At 34.6% G+C, this 17,558-nt stretch overlaps 1 long non-coding RNA gene across 1 annotated transcript; it reads left to right on the plus strand.

Moving 5' to 3' along the window:
- On the plus strand, window positions 403–2,645 carry LOC109849062. The gene is made up of 2 exons (XR_002248983.1): window positions 403–535; window positions 2,017–2,645. It is a non-coding gene; the product is annotated as an uncharacterized LOC109849062 (long non-coding RNA).

A 17,558-nucleotide genomic window follows, 5' to 3' on the forward strand; every position in this document is an offset into this window, starting at 1 on the left:
GCGTTCTCAATCTTACAGTTTAAGCTTGGAAACCAAAGAATAATGGGCTAACTTTAGTAGGTCGCAAAGTATAACGGACAGAGCCCAGGAGATGTGTTTTCCCCTTCTCCTATTAAAACAAGGTGCTTAGTAACACAAATAGCCAACTGAAAATCAGATAGTCAATCTTCTTTCACTTTTGATCATTCCATGCTATTTCACAAGCTAATGCAACAATAGTCAGTTTGTAAACAAATTTATTCGTATGGGCAATTTAATCTGATGTCAAATCTCATTCTTGTGTTTAACCATGGTCCAAATCTGATCTCAGATGCTCCTTTTTTCTTCTTCTTCTTTTCCTAAACATTTACAGTTGTCTGCTTTTGGATTGGGCATGCTTTATTTCTAATGTGAAACTTTTTGTTACCAGGAGAAGAAGAGGAGGGAAGGAAAAGGAGAGGATCCAGAGGCTTTAGAAACTGTTGGGGAGGTTGGGAAACCGGATATCACACTCAGGCCATTAAACATGGAAGACATGAGACAAGCAAAGAATCAAGTAAGTATTATTTTACCTACCCATGATGGTATTTTATTCTATCGCAAGTTTATGACAAATTAGTAGTTTGTAATTAATGGAATAAAGTTTTAAATGGCAGTGGTAGCAAATATTGATGAATATTAGATGTGTTCAACTTATGTTCCTATTTTCAACACTACATGTGCTGGATAACTGAACTGTAATTAAAAAAGGCATGTGATTATTGCTTATTGCTTATTGCTTAGTAAATTTATTTGCATATATTGTCATGATTATTAAAAATAGTCTATGAAGCCCTTTCAGGTTTGACGGTTCATTATGAAACCCCTAATGTTATTTTTCATAAGAAAACTGTTAAAACATACTTATAATCCAAAACCACCCTCTTCTTCTTCCTCTTAACATGTGTCCTCTTTCACCCAAGGCAAGGCAAGACATAAATTGGAATTGAAATTTGTGCCAAATAGAGGCTAAAATCAAAGGGTTGAAGACATTACATTGATCTTATACTAAATTTATCTTGTTAATGTCACTTGGGTTTCATGTGAAGAGAGGGGAGACAGGTTTTGCAATAGTTTGAGGAAGAAGAGAAACTTTATCGAGGGGTATTTTAGAGTAAAAGGTAAAAATTAAGGAGTTTTAATAGTTTTCTTAAACATCAGGGTGTTTTGTAATGAAAAAACACGTTAGAGGGTTTCATAATAAATTGTCAAATCTGAAGGGAGTTTCATAATAATTACCCTTAAAATATAAATGAACATATAAATAAATTTTAAGCTTCCTACCTAACTATGTAGTCACGATCAAGCGTACAGGGTTGTACTTGTGTTCTAAGTAGGTTTCCTTATCAAAAGACACAAGTACCTTAACATTCTCTGGTTGCTTGGTTCAGTGCAATCGAAGGGGTTGTAACCGTAATTGCATGCAAACGAGACACTATAGATTAGTTGCAGTGGTTTGTTTCATTGCAACCAATAAAAATGCAATTGATTTTGCATTTGCAGAAAATTTCCAGTTGCAGTTGACGACTCTGCTGAATTGGACTCAGTTGCGACCTGTTTGAGCTGAAAATGTAGATTAAGCAATAATTCTACTTGCAGCCAATCCTCAGTTGAGTTCCCAAAAAAAAAGTAAGAAAAAAAAAATCTCATATCCTAGAACAAACTATGACTACAAGTGCAGGTTGCAAAATCTTTAAACAGAACCAAACAACTGCAACTACAATTGTATGGGACAACATGGTAACAACTGTAATTATATGCAATTGAGAGTTGCAATGAGCCAAACGACACCTTGATTTTATGAGGTAGGGGATTTTAGCTAAATTTGATATAAGAACTCATGTTTTACGCATGATCCTTCATCGATTCCATTTCATTTTATATAATCTTTTTAAAATTTCCCTGTGAGTGAGCATTCTATTTCCGTCTTTCATCTGTCTCTTTGAAGCAGTATTATTTATCTTGTAAATAATCTTTTCTTGAACTGTTTCAATGCAGGTTGCAGCCAGTTTCGCAGAGGGTTCCATAATGAGCGAGCTCAAGCAATGGAATAGTTTATATGGAGAGGGAGGCTCAAGGAAGAAAGAACAGCTATCTTATTTCCTTTAATTAAATGTCAATTATCTTGTGCATACCGTGATAAGGCATAAAATCACACTTTGCTCCAGTTACTCCGGCTTACTAGAATCATGATATATGCCTCCAGGCCAACATCTGATCGGAAACGATTAAAGTATTGTGAGCATGAGAAAATAAGTCATCCTTTGGGATCAAGTGTCATTGCGGTTAGTGGTGAAGTAATATGCAAGCATTGGGTTGCTTGCATTAGGTTGTAATGCTAAGGATGTTTATTTACTTCCCTTGATATTGTTATATGTACTTGTATTGTATTGGGTTGTGTTGCATCTTTGTTGTAGCTTATTACTGTAAGGGCTTGTTTGGTTTGTGAAAAACGTGCAGTAAGTGGGGGAAAAAACTGACATAGTAAAATTTTGATGTTTTCCTCCACTTTCAGTTGTTTGGTTCGTCGAAGCTTGTTGAAATATTAATAGGTTTAGGGGCTTATTTGTAAGTTGTAGGGGCCTATATAAGCCCATGTTATCTCATGAATAAGATGAGTGTTTTCATATTCTTTATGGTATCAGTGTTATAACTGCGGTGCGGTAGGTTATCTAAGGCATGCTTGCACCAAGCCATCCAAGGAAGGAGATTCGGGTGGACGTGGACAGTTCAGAGGTCGTGGTCGTGGCCGTGGGGGTCGACGAGGTGGAAGAGGAGCAGGAAACCGGGCAAATCTGACGGTAGCAAAGGAAGAGGAAGCTGAGGTGGTCTTTACTGAGGAGGATCGTGCTCTCCTGGCGATACTAAGGAAGAAGCAGCAAGTAGCAGGGGATGGAACTGAGGAGGCATCCACTTCATTCTTTGCCAGAGGTAATACTGCTACCTATGCTCATCCGAACAAAGATACTGAAGACATACATGCTCTTGCTTCTATGTCTCCTGACAGATCATCAGCATGGATAGTCGACTCCGGTGCATCTCGTCATGTGACAGGTAATGCGAGTGAGTTCTCATCATATACTCACTTAGCATCGCCTGATAGTATTCAAACAGCTAATGGTACATTTCAGCCTGTGGTTGGTAAGGGTACAGTTAATTGTACTGGTTCAGTAACTTTGTCCAATGTTTTGCATGCTCCTTCCTTTCCAGTTAATCTTTTGTCCATTAGTTCTATCATCCTTCAACTAAAATGCATTATTTCTTTTGATATTCCCAAGGTGATTTTCCAGGAGAAGGGGACAGGGCGGAGACTTGGGACTGGCACATGGCGTAGTGGACTGTGGTATCTGGATCGTGAAGGGCTGGATTCAGCATTGGTGTCAGTAGGATTTAAAATGAGTGCTGAGAGTGAGTTAATGCTTCATCACCAGCGTTTGGGACACTCATCCTTTAGTGTTTTAGGTAGATTGTATCCTTCTTTATTTGAGAAAGCAAATAAACAGAAACTTGTGTGTGATGCATGTGAGTTTGGAAAGCTTACTAGAAGCTCTTATGTTAGTTCTGGTCATAGAAGTTCTCATGCATTTGACTTGGTACATTCAGACGTTTGGGGGCCTTGTTCCACAAGTTCTATGAATGGATACAAATATTTTGTTACATTTATTGATTGCTTTTCTCGTGTTACTTGGTTATACCTGATGAAGAATAAGAGTGATGTGTTTGGATGCTTTCAAAACTTTCATAGGACTGTTCAGACTCAATACGGAGCAGTGGTGAAAGTATTGAGGTCAGATAATGAGACAGAGTATATCAACAGAACGTTTAAAGAATATTTATCAGCTTAAGGAATACATCACCAGACTACCTGTTCATACACACCAGCTCAGAATGGGGTAGCGGAAAGGAAGAACCGACATCTCTTAGAGGTTGCTAGAAGCATGATGATCTCTATGAATGTCCCAGAAACATTATGGGGACAAGCAGTGTTGACCGCAACAGCGCTGATCAACAGAATGCCCTTGAGAGTGCTGGATTGGAAGTCTCCGTGTGAGATATTGAAGGGAGATAATGGTGGGATTCTTCCACTTAAAGTGTTTGGCTGTGTGTGCTTTGTGAAGGACAACAGGCCATCTGTCGGGAAGCTTGCCCCTAGAGCTGTGAAGTGCATCTTTGTGGGATATTCTGCTACTCAGAAGGGATATGTTTGTTGGAGCCCAGTGGAGAAAAGGTTGTTTGTGAGTATGGATGTGCACTTTCGAGAACTCGAGCCGTATTACACCCAGACGGTAACTTCATCCGCTAGTAACTCGCCTAATACTAGAAGTATGAGGCGAGAGGAGGAGAATAGTGAGAGATCGGTGAACAATGTGGAGAAATTCATTTCTGTATCGATTCCTTGGGAAGGAGAATTGGTTGAGGAGGAGCAGGAGAATGATGAAGAAAAGAAAAATGAGACAAGAGGTGTTAGGCCCACTGTTCAGGGGGAACTACTAACCTATAGTAGGAAGGGCAAGTAAATTGCAGGAACAGTACCTACAGTGCCACTAGTGCTGCCAAGTCTCTTGCCAACACCTGCCCCGACTCCTGAAACACCTACACCACCACCAGTTTTATCCCAAGATGATAATGTTCCTCTCCCTACTGATAACATTCCTCTCCCTACTCCTCCCACACCAATATCAGTACGGAGGACTACTCGTAGTAATGCGGGAAATCCTCCCGATAGATATGGTTGGGATCTTGCCCAATTTGTATCATATTCTAACATCCACCCTGCACATGGGACATTCATTGCATCATTGGACTCTGTTACTGTACCTAACAATTGGCAGGTTGCTAAGAAGGACCCAAAGTGGAAAGCGGCTATGCACGAGGAGCTAGGAGCTCTAGAGAAGAACCGCACTTGGGAGCTAGTAAGTGGCAAAGATGAGCACTGTTTGGACCTTAATCTCTCTGGCAGTAAATGGTGGATGGAAGCTACACCAACTAGATGTGAAGAACGCATTTCTTCATGGAGATCTAGTGGAGGAGGTATACATGGAGATACCACCAGGATTTGGTACAGATCAGACAGTGGGAAAGGTCTGTAGATTGAAGAAGTCTCTCTATGGGCTGAAGCAGTCTCCTCGTGCTTGGTTTGACAGATTCAGAAGGGCTATGATTGGTATGGGGTACCAACAGATCAACGCCGACCATACCGTGTTCTTTCGACGGAGTGGAGGCCACATTACCATGCTTGCGGTATATGTGAATGATATGATTATTACAGGGGATGATGAGAAGGAGATTGCCCATCTCAAAATGAGACGGTAAGGAATTCGAGGTGAAAGATCTTGGCTTACTTCGATACTTTCTTGGAATAGAGATAGCTCGAGGAGCGGAGGGAATCGTCCTATCCCAGAGAAAGTATGCACTGGATCTTCTCAAAGAGACAGGAATGTTAGAGTGCAAACCTGCAACTACACCGATCGACCAGAAGTTCAAGCTAGGTGCTGAGGCCAGAGAACCAGTTGATCGTGACAGATACCAGAGGCTGGTGTTGGCCTTCTTGTTTTGATGATGTTTAACAAACAATTTACTTCTAATGTTGTTTGTCTAGTGTTTGTACATTCTTATATATTGTAGACAAACAACGTAGTTGGAGGATGGATGGAATTGCGCATTCACGATCATATCAAATGGAGGTTGGCGGAGTAGTGGTTGAAGCATTGCATTCATGTTAAAGATCCAAGTCAAGCTTCATCTGCCTGTTTACCAAGTTGAGCTCATTGAAGACCTTCATCTAGCCTGGGTATATAGTTTATTATGTTTGTAGTTTAGGTTTTATATAATGTGTGTTAATTCTATAAGCTCAAATATACACACACATATATATTTATGATTTTCGTAAATATAGGTGTTTTTATGAAAAATATGTTTTGGACTATATATACATCATAAACATCTTTTATTATGTCCATACAAATATTTTACAAAGTTTCAAAACATGGTTTATGTCAAATGTCAAAAAACATGTATGTTTACTTTTCATGTTTTGGACTAGTTTTATAAAATGATGAGTTTTCACTTTTGGTAAGTGCAATTCCAAAATTTCCTTTTGTAACATGTTCATTTACATGTTTACAATGATTTCCCAAAGTTTTATAATTTTTGGAATTTATTTGTTATTTTTAAAGGCACTTTTAAAATCAGATTTTCAGCATGTACAGTGCCTGTGCACGTTTATAAGTCGACTTATCAGAGTTGACAAGTCGACTTATGAACTACTCTGGAATGTGCAAAAACTCTCTGCCAAGTCGACTTACTCGAACTGTTAAGTCGACTTATACCAAGTCGACTTATGTCATTTTCTAAGTCGACTTATGAAGTGTTGCAGAGTTATGTATTTTTGACCAGTTTACAAAATAAATTATTTCTCTCAAATGGGAAGTGATATTTAAGAAATTCTTTCTCTAACATGTTCATATACATGTTTATAAGCTTCCCTTAAAATTTCATGATTTTTGGAGTTGATTTACTGTGTCAAATTGGTTTTAGAAAATCGGGTGTTTCAGCAGTTTTTAGAATCTGAAATATCTGTATTCAAATATTTATTTCTCACAACTGAGAAGTGATATTTCATAAATTCTTTTCGTAAAATGTTTATTTACATGTTTAGAAACATCCCTCAAAATTTCATAATGTTTGGAGTTGATTTACTATTTTTAATTGATTTTACAAAACCAGATACGCAAAATTTCAGACTCTGCCAGAAACCTGAACCATCTTCTAAGTCGACTTGCAGTCGACTTATAAGCTGTTTTTTGACCGTAACGGCTAGTTATAAGTCGACTTATCACTGTAGCAAGTCGACTTATCACTGTACAACGGCTAGTTTTTCTGACTCCTTGTTTTTCGGGTTTTTTGTCTTTTTGCTGGATTTTTCTTGTGTTTTGGGGTCTCCTATATATACCCCCTTATACCCAGCTCTATAATCATCTAAGAAAAGTTTTAAAAAGAGTTTATTAGTTTGTTTAAGTGTTTATTTACAAAATTAGTTTTGTGAAGATTGTTTTACAAGAAGAGGAGAACAATCTCAATTTGGGCTTTCAATCTTCCATCTCCATCTCTCTTGTTCTAGAGAAGTTTTTCTAACTCTATTCTCTAGCAATTCGTTTTTATTTTCATATTATCAATTATTGCTAGTTTGTTAATTGAGTTAGAATTTATTTATGCTCATATTATCACACACACCCTATTTGAGCTTGTAGCATTTCATACATCATATAGTGGGTTGTGGGATTGTGATTTGTGAGATTGAGCTTACATTGTGTTCTCACCTATTGTAGAGAACAAATCATTTACTGTATTTGTGCTTAATTGTGAGATCACTTTGTAATACATTTGTACACCGAGTGAGGAGTGTGTGGTGAGAGTCGGGGATCGTCCCAAGAGGAGTGGCGTCGGTTGACGTGCCTAGGGAGAGGTTGTAACCGAGCACTTGAGGGAGACACGGCTAGGTCCAACACTTAGTGGGTGTAGAGTGTGATTGCAAGAGTGTGAGTTGTAGAGTTTTCGGTTAGCTAGAAAACCGAGTGTGTAGAAGAAGTTCCGGCTTCCAAACCGGATTGTGTTAGTGGATTTCTCCCCGGGAGTGGGGAGCGGAGACGTAGGACGGAAGGTCCGAACTCCGTGATCATATTGCTTGTTTGAGTGTGCTTTGGCGTTCATTCATATTTATGTTCATATCTTATATCGCCATTGTCATTAGCTCATTATCTATATCATCCACTATCTTGTTTAGATTGTTTACCCCTTGTGTCAGTTTACATATCCTATACATATATCATATTGTATATCTCTTTGATAGGATATATCATCTTGTGTTAGCTCATATATCCTTGCATATATCTCATAGTATATATCATTGCTAGGATATTTACCTTTGTTCATATTGCTTATTCTTGCACATAACTCTTGTATATCTATCTTGCAAGAATATACTTGTTAATTAATTTTAATTGGCACTTAAATCGGATTAGATTAGCATAAGACCCTAATCACCCCCCCTCTAGGGTCTAACAATTGGTATCAGAGCTTGGTGCTCTTTGATTTAAGGTCTAACCGCCTTGAGTTAAAGATCCAAGTTATCTTATTTGTGCTAATCTAATTTTGAGCTTTATTTGTATCTTGCTTGCATATATTTTTACAAATTATGAATATGAATGATGCATCTTGTTTAGGCTATGATTCTAGTATTGCTCCTAAATTCAATGCTTTCCCTTATGCTCAATGGTGTTTTAGATTCAAAATATTTGTTCAATCTAAAAATATCGATTTATGGGAAATCATTGATTGTGCTTATATTGTGCCCACGTTGGAGAAATCCAAGTGGAGCAAACATGATAAAAAGATGTTTATTATGAACAAGCTTATGTTAGAATTTTTATTAAATGCATTTGATTCATTTATGTCTAACAAGCTTGATTCTTTTGATAGCGCTTATACATTATGGAAATTCATAGAAGCGCATCAAGGAGACTTGGAGGCGATCCGACAAGCTTTGGAGGATCCCGCTTCAAGTTCATGTGGAGCCTCATGCACACGGCCACTAGGCGATAGCCCTAGTGAGGTTTGCGAGTTCGAACCCGATAATGATTTATCTAGTGATGAACTTGCTTGTGCTAGTGAAAAATTATTGCATGCCTACAAGAAATTATAAAATAATTTTATTGATTTAAAAAGCAAGCATGATAATTTAGAATCCGATCATGAGAAGTTAGCTTCCAAATTTGATATCATTTCTCAAGAAAGTATTGCTCTTCAAGAAAACAATGATATGTTAAATTTGAAAAATAAAAAATTGAACTCATCTTGTCTACACTATCTCAATGCTAAAAGATAATGCACATTTTTAGAAAGTAGAAAGCTTTTAGAAAATAAAATTGATAAAATTATACAATGTTACTATTATCTAGTTCAAATACATAATGTGCCTAATGATCAGTATGAACATTGTTAAAAATCGCATCTCATCTTTAGAAAGATATCAACTCTTAAAACATGCATTGTTAATAATAAGAAACTTATGGACTTATGTGCAAAGTCTCGTGTCAATTCTTAAATCCAACACATTAGCTATCACATATTTATGAAGGCAAAGTTTAAACCAAGTGTTCAATCATTGTGGTCGTAAAGGCCACACTTATCAAATTTTAGCTATGATGCACATAAATATAAGAAAATTAAGCTCATTGTGCAATCTCATCAAGTTTCTTCATCACATACACATGCACATACTCATGAACGATGTCATCATAAGACATGCTCATGGTGTTTAAATGTGATATTTGTGGTCGTTTTGGTCATTTGGCCAAAATATTGTTTTGATTTGAAAATTCAAGTCTCATTTGCGCAATTTTCTATAAGACGCACATGTTTACAAATGTAATGTTTGTGGTAGATTTGGGCGCACTTAGGAAAGTTTTGTTTTGATAATGTTTTACATTTGGCAAAAAAGCTTAAATATTTTACCTCATTGTTTGCAAATGTAATTCCACGTGCAACCTTTTAATGGTCAATAATAAAAGCAAATTGTTCCTTTCCATATAAGTAAATAATTCAATCGAATGGTCATTTGAGTGATTATTGCTAATGACCAATCCCGTGCACCATATGTGCCTAAAGAGGGTTCATAACCTAAGAGCTTTGAAGGGCTTAATAAATAGGAGGGTCCATTGTCCCTAAAAATCTTTTGGTACCAAGAGTTCTTGGTACCAAAACAAATTTTAAATTTAAACGGCAAAGAATTTAGTATTCTTATTTATACCTTCTTTAATCTTGGTTTTGAAAATTATACTTTGAAAATCTTAATTTATATGAAAACAATAATTATAATTGATAAATCTTTTGTTTTCATAATTATATGTTTTGTTTTGATGAGAGGTTTGTATTTATATAACCCTTCGGGTTTATAAATGGTGTTTATTCGCAACTACAAGTTTACGGAGCTAAAATGATTATGACTGGGTTGGAACAAGCTCAAAGAGCTTGAAGATATAATTGTTGCCTTCATCAAAATTGTGTTTGATTTGTTGCTTTGAAATTCATTATAATTCACTGTAATATATGATATATTCTATGTGTTGTGCTAAATGATCATGCTATTCGTACTTTTAATGTATCTTGATGGTTAATGATCAGATATACAAAGAAATTCTTCTTTTGTTGATCAAACATACATTTTTGGTTTAAATGGTTGATTTAATTGACTCATTTTGTTGATTGTTTTTCAATTTGGAAACCGTCTATTTCATAGATTCATCATTTTCTCATCTTGTTGATCTTCATAAATCTATTCTTTATAAATGGTTTTTCATATTTTTTAAGTGTTAATGAGACACTAATTTTCATATTGACATATTAATGGTGTGTTCATCATTATCTTCAATGTATATGTGAGTAAATTTTAGCAATATTCAATAGTATGCTTTCTCACATATGTTTTGCGCATGATCTTTATTGCTATATATTCTATATGGCAATTTTGATAGGGAAGCAATCCCTATACCCTATAAATATTTTCTGATACCTCACCTATGCTTATTGATAGGGGCCCAGCTTTCGCTCATCAATATTACTTTTGTCGCCCTTTTTGAATGCTGTCAAGGGGAGAAATATTATTGTGAGTAACAATTCCAGTTCCTTTATTTATATGCATGTATATATATCGTTGTATATGTTACATCCTTCACATTCATGGCATATATTTAACCTTTATTGTAAATTGTTTCTCATGCATCAAAAGGGGAAGAAGATTGTTGCCATCTTAGTTTTGATGATGTTTAACAAACAATTTACTTCTAATGTTGTTTGTCTAGTGGTTTGTAGCAGTTCTTATCATAATTGTAGCAACAAACAACGTAGTTGGAGAGTGGATGAATTGCGTCATTCCACGATCATATCAAATGAAGGTTGGCGGAGTAGCTGGTTGAAGCATTTGCATTCATGTTAACAGATCCAAAGTCAAACTTCCATGCTGCAGTGTTTTACCAAGTTGAGCTCATTGAAGACCATTCAATCTAGCCTGGGTATATTAGTTTATTATGTTTTGTAGTTTAGGTTTTATATAAATGTATGATTAATTCTAAAGCTCAAATATTCACACACAAATATATTATTTATGATTTTCGTAAACTATAGGTTTTTTTATAGAAAATATGTTTTGGACTATATATAACATCATAAACATCTTTTATTATGTCCATACAAATATTTTAACAAAGTTTCAAAACATGGTTTAATAGTCAAATTCAAAAAACATGTATATTTTCTTTCATGTTTTTGGACTAGTTTTATTAAAATGATGAGTTTTCATCTTTTGGTAATGCAATTCCCAACATTTCCTTTTGTAACATGTTTCCATATTACATGTTTAAACAATGATTTCCCAAAGACTTTATAATTTTATTGTGAATTTATTTGTTATTTTTAAGGCACTTTTAAAAATCAAGATTTCTCATGACATGTACAGTGCCTGTGCACGTTTATAAGTCGACCTTATCAGCTTGACAAAGTCGACTTATGAACTTACTCTGGAAAACTGTGCAAAAACTCTCTCCAATCTGACTTACTCGAAACGTTAACGTCGATCTTATACCAAGTACGACTTATGTCATTTTCTAAGTCGACTTATAAGTGTTGCAAGTATGTATTTTCTGACCAGTTATACTGTACAAACAATAATTTATTCTCTTCAAATGGGAAGTGATAATTTAAGAAATTCTTTCTTAACATTTTACAAATACCAATGTTTATAAGCTTCCCTTAAAAATTTCATGATTTTTGGAGTTGATTTACTGTGTCAAATTGGGTTTAAGAAAATTCGGGTGTTTCAGCATTTTTTAGAATCTGAAAATATCTTGTATTCAAAATATTTATTTCATGCACACGAGAGATGAGTATTATAAATTCTTTGCCGTAAAATGTTTATTACATGTTTAGAAACATCCCTCAAAATTTCATAATGTTGAGTTGATTTTACTATTTTTAATTGATTTACAAAACCAATACGCAAATATTTCAGACTCCTGCCAGAACCTGACGACCAATCTTCCTAATCGACTGCAGTCGACTTATAAATGCTAGTTTTGACCGTAACAGGCTAGTTAATAAGTCGACTTATCACCTGTAGCAAGTCGACTTATCCTTGTACAACGGCTAGTTTTTCTGACTCCTTGTTTTCGGGTTTTTTGTCCTTTTTGCTGGATTTTCATTGGTGTTTTGGGGTCTCCTATAATACCCCCTTATACCCAAGCTCTATAATCATCTAAGAAAAAGATTTTAAAAAGAGTTTATTAGTTTGTTTAAGTGTTTATTTACAAAATTAGATTTATGTGAAGATTAGTTCTACAACGAAGAGAGAACAAATCTCAATTTGGGGCTTTCAAATCTTCCATCTCCATCTCGTGCTGTTCAAGTAGATAGTTTTCTAAACATCTATTTCTAGCAATAAATCGTTTTATTTTGCATATTAATCAATTATTCGCCTAGTTTGTTAATGAGTTAATAATTTTATGCTCATATTAATCACCCTAGCACAAAGAATCGACGACACACCTACTTTGAGGCTATGTAGCATTTCATACATCTATATAGTGGGGTTTGATTGTAGATTTGTGAGATTGAGCTACATTGGTGCTTCTCACCTATAAATGTACGAGAACAATATCATTTACTGTATTTTGCTTAATTTTGAGATCACTTGTAATACATTTGTACAAACACCGAGTGAAAGAGTTGTGGGAGAGTCGGCGGATCGTCCCAAGAGGAGTGCGTCCGGTTGACGTGCTAGGGAAGGTTGTAACCGAGCACTTGAAGAAGACAAGGCTAGGTCGCAACAACTTAGTAGGTGTAGAGTGTGATTTGGCAAGAGTGTGAGTTGATAGAGTTTATCGGTTACGCTAGAAACCGAAGTGGTGAGTAAGAAGTTCCGGCTTTCAACGGCGGATTGTGTAGTGGATTTTCGTCCCGGAGTGGGGAGCGAGACGTAGGAGCGGAAGGTCGAGAACTCCGTGATGCATATTGCTTGTTTGAGCCTGTCTTTGGCGTTCATTCATATTTATGTTCATATCTTAATATCGACCATTGTCATTAGCTGCATTATACTATATCATCCACTACTTGTTTAGCATTGTTACCGCCTTTGTGTCAGTTACATATTCCTATAACATATATTGCTATTGTATATTCTCTTTGATAGATATATCATCTTGTGTTAGCTCATATATCCTTGCATATAACTCATAGTATATACAATATGCTAGGATATTACCTTGTTCATATGCTTATTCTTTGACAACAATAACTCTTCGTAAATCTATCCTTGCAAGAATGATACTTGTTAATAATTTAATTATGGCAGCTTATAGCGATTAGATTTAGCAATAAGACCGCTAAAACACCCCCCCTCTTAGGAGTTTTAACATATGTGTATCAGAGCTTGTGACCTTTGATTTTAAGTTCTAGGAACCGCCTTGAGTTTAAAGATACCAAGTTATGCTTATTAAGTGCTAATCTAATTTTGAGCTTATATTTGTTATCTTTTGCTGCATATATTTTTACAAATTATGATATGAATGAATGCATCTGTTAGGCTCATATCAGCTTCTGATATCTCCTAGATAGACAATTTCCCCCTATGCCACAAATGGTGTGTTAGATTTAAAACTATTTGATTAGATCTAAACATTTTGATTATGGGAAAATTACTAGATGATGAGCTTATATTTGTGACCCATATTAAGAAAATCCAAGTGGATATAAAATGATCATCGATGTTTACATGACAACATTTTGTTAGAATATTTGTTAATGCTTTAACTCATCTTATGTGCTAACAAAGTTTGTTCACATTTTGATAGTGCTTACAACCTTATGGATATTTATAGAGAGCACATCAAGGAGACTTGAAATGCGAATTCACGGAACAAGCTTTGGAGGATCCCGCTTCAAATTCAATGCTGGAAGCTCATGCACACGGCCACTAGGCGATAGCCCTAGTCGAGGTTTGCGAGTTTCTAACGAACCGATAATGATTTATCTATGATGAACTTGCTTTGCCTAGATGAAAAATATTCGCATGCACTATTAATAAATTGCAAAATGATTTAATGATTTAAAAAAAGCAAGCAGATGTTTAAAATCCGATATGAGGAAGCATATAAGCCAAATTTATATGTCATGAAAATGAAAAGTACTACATTACTTAAAGAAAACATGACTTATTAAATTTGACAAAAAAAAATTGACCTCATCCTTATCATAGGCTTATCTTCATGCTAATAAAAATAATGCTTTTTAGAAAGTAGGAAAGCTTTAGAAATAAAATTGATAATTAAGCATTCTATATCTAGTTCAAATGCATATGTGCAACTAATGATGAGTTGAAACATTGTTAAAATTCGCATTTCAATCTTTATATTCACTTCCTTAAAACTATTCATTGTTAATAATGAAAGACTTATGGACTTATGTGCAACAAGTCTCAGTTCAATTCTCTTTAAATCAACACTTACTATGCACATATTATGAGCAAATTACAAGTGTTTCATTTGTGGTCAAAGGCCACTTATCTAAAGTTTTGCCTAGCTGCCATAAATATAAGAAAATTAAAGCTCAATTGTGCCATTCTCACAGTATTCCCTTCAATCACATACACATGACACATACTTCATCAGTTCATGCATAAGCATGCCATAAGTGTTTAAATGTGAATTTGTGGTCGTTTGGTCCATTTGGCCAAAAATTGTTGTTGATTTGAAAAAGTCTCATCTTGCCAAATGTTCTTATTAGACCACATTTACAAATGCAGGTAATTGTTTTTGTGGTAGATTTGGCCACTTAGAAAGTTTTGTTTATAATGTTTTAATTTGGCAAAAGCTTCAAATATTTTACCTTTTGTTTCAAATGTTCCACTCATGAACGAAACTCTTTTAATGGTTCAACATAAGCAATATTGTTCGCTTTCCATTTGTACATATTCTCAATCGAAAATGGTCATGTTGATGATTATTCTCTGACAATCACAGTGTCACCATATGCCTAAGAGGTTCATAACCATAAGTGCTTTGAGCTTTAAATAATAGGTGGTCATGTCCTAAATCTTGGTTACCAAGAGTTCTTGTAGCAAAACAAAATTAAATTTTAAACCAAGAATTTTAGTATTCTTATTTATTACACCTTCTTATCTGTTTTGAAAATTAATAATTTGAAAGTCTTTTCTATATAAAACAATTTATAATTGATAAATCTTTAGTTTTCATAATGTATTAGTTTTTGCTTTTGATAGAGAGGTGTTGTATTATATAAACCCTGCCGGCAGGTTTATTGGAGTGTTCTATTACCGCAACTCAAGTTACCGGAAGCTAAAATGATTATATGGGTTGGAAGACAAGCTCAAGTAGCTTGAATATAAATTGTGCCTCTCCTCAAAATTTGTGTTTTTGATCTTGTTGCTTTGAATTCATTATAATTGCACTTTGATATGATGATATTTATGTGTTTGTGCTAAATGGATCTCATCTATTCGTGCTTTATAATGTATTATCTAAATAATGAGTGGTTTTGATCAATCCTTACAAAGAATTCTTATTTTTGATCGAAACATCATTTAATGTTTAAATGGATTGAATTATGGACTTCATTTAGGTTGATTTTGTTTTAACATTTGAGAAACTCTTTTGCATGATTCTCCATGTTTTCTCTGCTTTTGATTTCATAAATCTATATCTTTATATGGTTTTATATTCTTTTGTGTTAATGAGATCACTAAATTTCCCTATTGACAATAATTTAATGTGTGTTCTCATTATCTTCATGTATATGGTGAGTAAATTTTAGGCATATTCATTATGGGCTTGGCTGCACATATGTTTGCCATGATATCTTATTGCATATATTCTATATGAGCATTTTGATAGGGGGAGCAAATCCCTGCTAATATATATTTCTATACTCACCTATGCTTATTGATGGGGGAAAGCTTTCGGCTCCTCAAATTAATTCTTTTGTTCCCCTTTTTGATGCTGTCAAGGGGGAAAATAATTATTGTGAGTATACAATTCAATTCCTATATTTTATGCAATGTATATTAATCTTGTATATGTTCATTTTTCCTTCATGCATATATTCCTTTTTGTAAATTGTTTGTCATCATCAAAAAGGGGGAAAGATGTTGGCTCTTCTTGTTTTTGATGACTGTTTTAACAAACAATTTACTTCTAATGTTGATTTGTCTAGTGTTTGTACAATTCTTTAAATATTGTAGACCAACGTCAGTTGAGAGAATGGATGGAAAATTTGCGCATTTCACGATCATATCAAAGTGGAGATGGCGAGTAAGTGGTTAGCATTGCATTCATGTTAAAGATACGCAAGATCAAGCTTCATCTGCCTGTCTTTTACCAAGTGTAGCTGCATTGAAGTACCTTCATAACTTAGCACTGGTATATAAGTCTTATTATTTTGTAGTTTAGGTGTTAATATAAAATAAAAGTGTGTTAAATTCTATAAGACCTTCAATATACACACACATATATAATTTATGATTTTTCGTAAATAATAAGGTGTTTTTATGAAAAATAATTTTGGAGCTATAATATACATCATAAACATCTTTATTATGAATCGATAAGAAAAAATATTTTAACAGTTTCAAAACATGGTTTATAGTCAAATGTCAAAAAACATTATTTTACTTTTCAATGGTTTTGGACTTAGTTTTATAAAATAAGATGAGCGTTTCATTTGGTAAGTGACAATTCCAAAAATTTCGCTTTTGTAACATGTCATTTACATGTTATACAATGATTCGCCAAAGTTTTATAATTTTTGAGGAATTTACTTGTTCATTTTTAAGGCACTTTTAAAATCAATTTTCAGCATGTACAGTGCCTGTGGCACGTTTATAAAGTCGATTCTATCAAGAGTTGACAGAATCGACTTATGAAGCACTCTGTGATATGTTGCAAAAACTCTCTGCCAGATCGACTTACCAAGCCGAACTGTTAAGCGACTTTAGTCCAAGATCGACTTATATCATTTTCTAAGTCGATGCTATTAAGTGTTGACAGAGTTATGTATTTATGACGCAGTTATACAATAAATTAATTTCTTCTCAAATGGAGAGTGATCAATTTAAGAATTCTTATCTCTAACATTTGTATATACATGTTTTATTAACTTCCCTTAAAAATTTCATGATTTTTGTAGTTGATTTATCTGTGTCAAATTGGTTTTAGAAAATCGGTTGTTTCAGCAGTTATTTAGAATCTGAAAGTATCTGTATTCAAATATTTATTTCTCACAACTGAGAAGTGATATTCATAAATTCTTTTTTCGTAAAATGTTATTTACATGTTTTAGAAACATCCCCTCAAAATTTCATAATGTTTGGAGTTGATTTACTATTTTTAATTGATTTTACAAAACCAGAGTACGGCAAAATTTCCAGACTCCTGCCAAGAAAACCTGAAACGCATCTTCTAATCGAAGTGGTGCGC

The sequence above is a fragment of the Asparagus officinalis genome, chromosome 7 (assembly GCF_001876935.1).
Source record: "Asparagus officinalis chromosome 7, Aspof.V1, whole genome shotgun sequence".
NCBI classification, from domain to species: Eukaryota; Viridiplantae; Streptophyta; class Magnoliopsida; order Asparagales; family Asparagaceae; genus Asparagus; species Asparagus officinalis.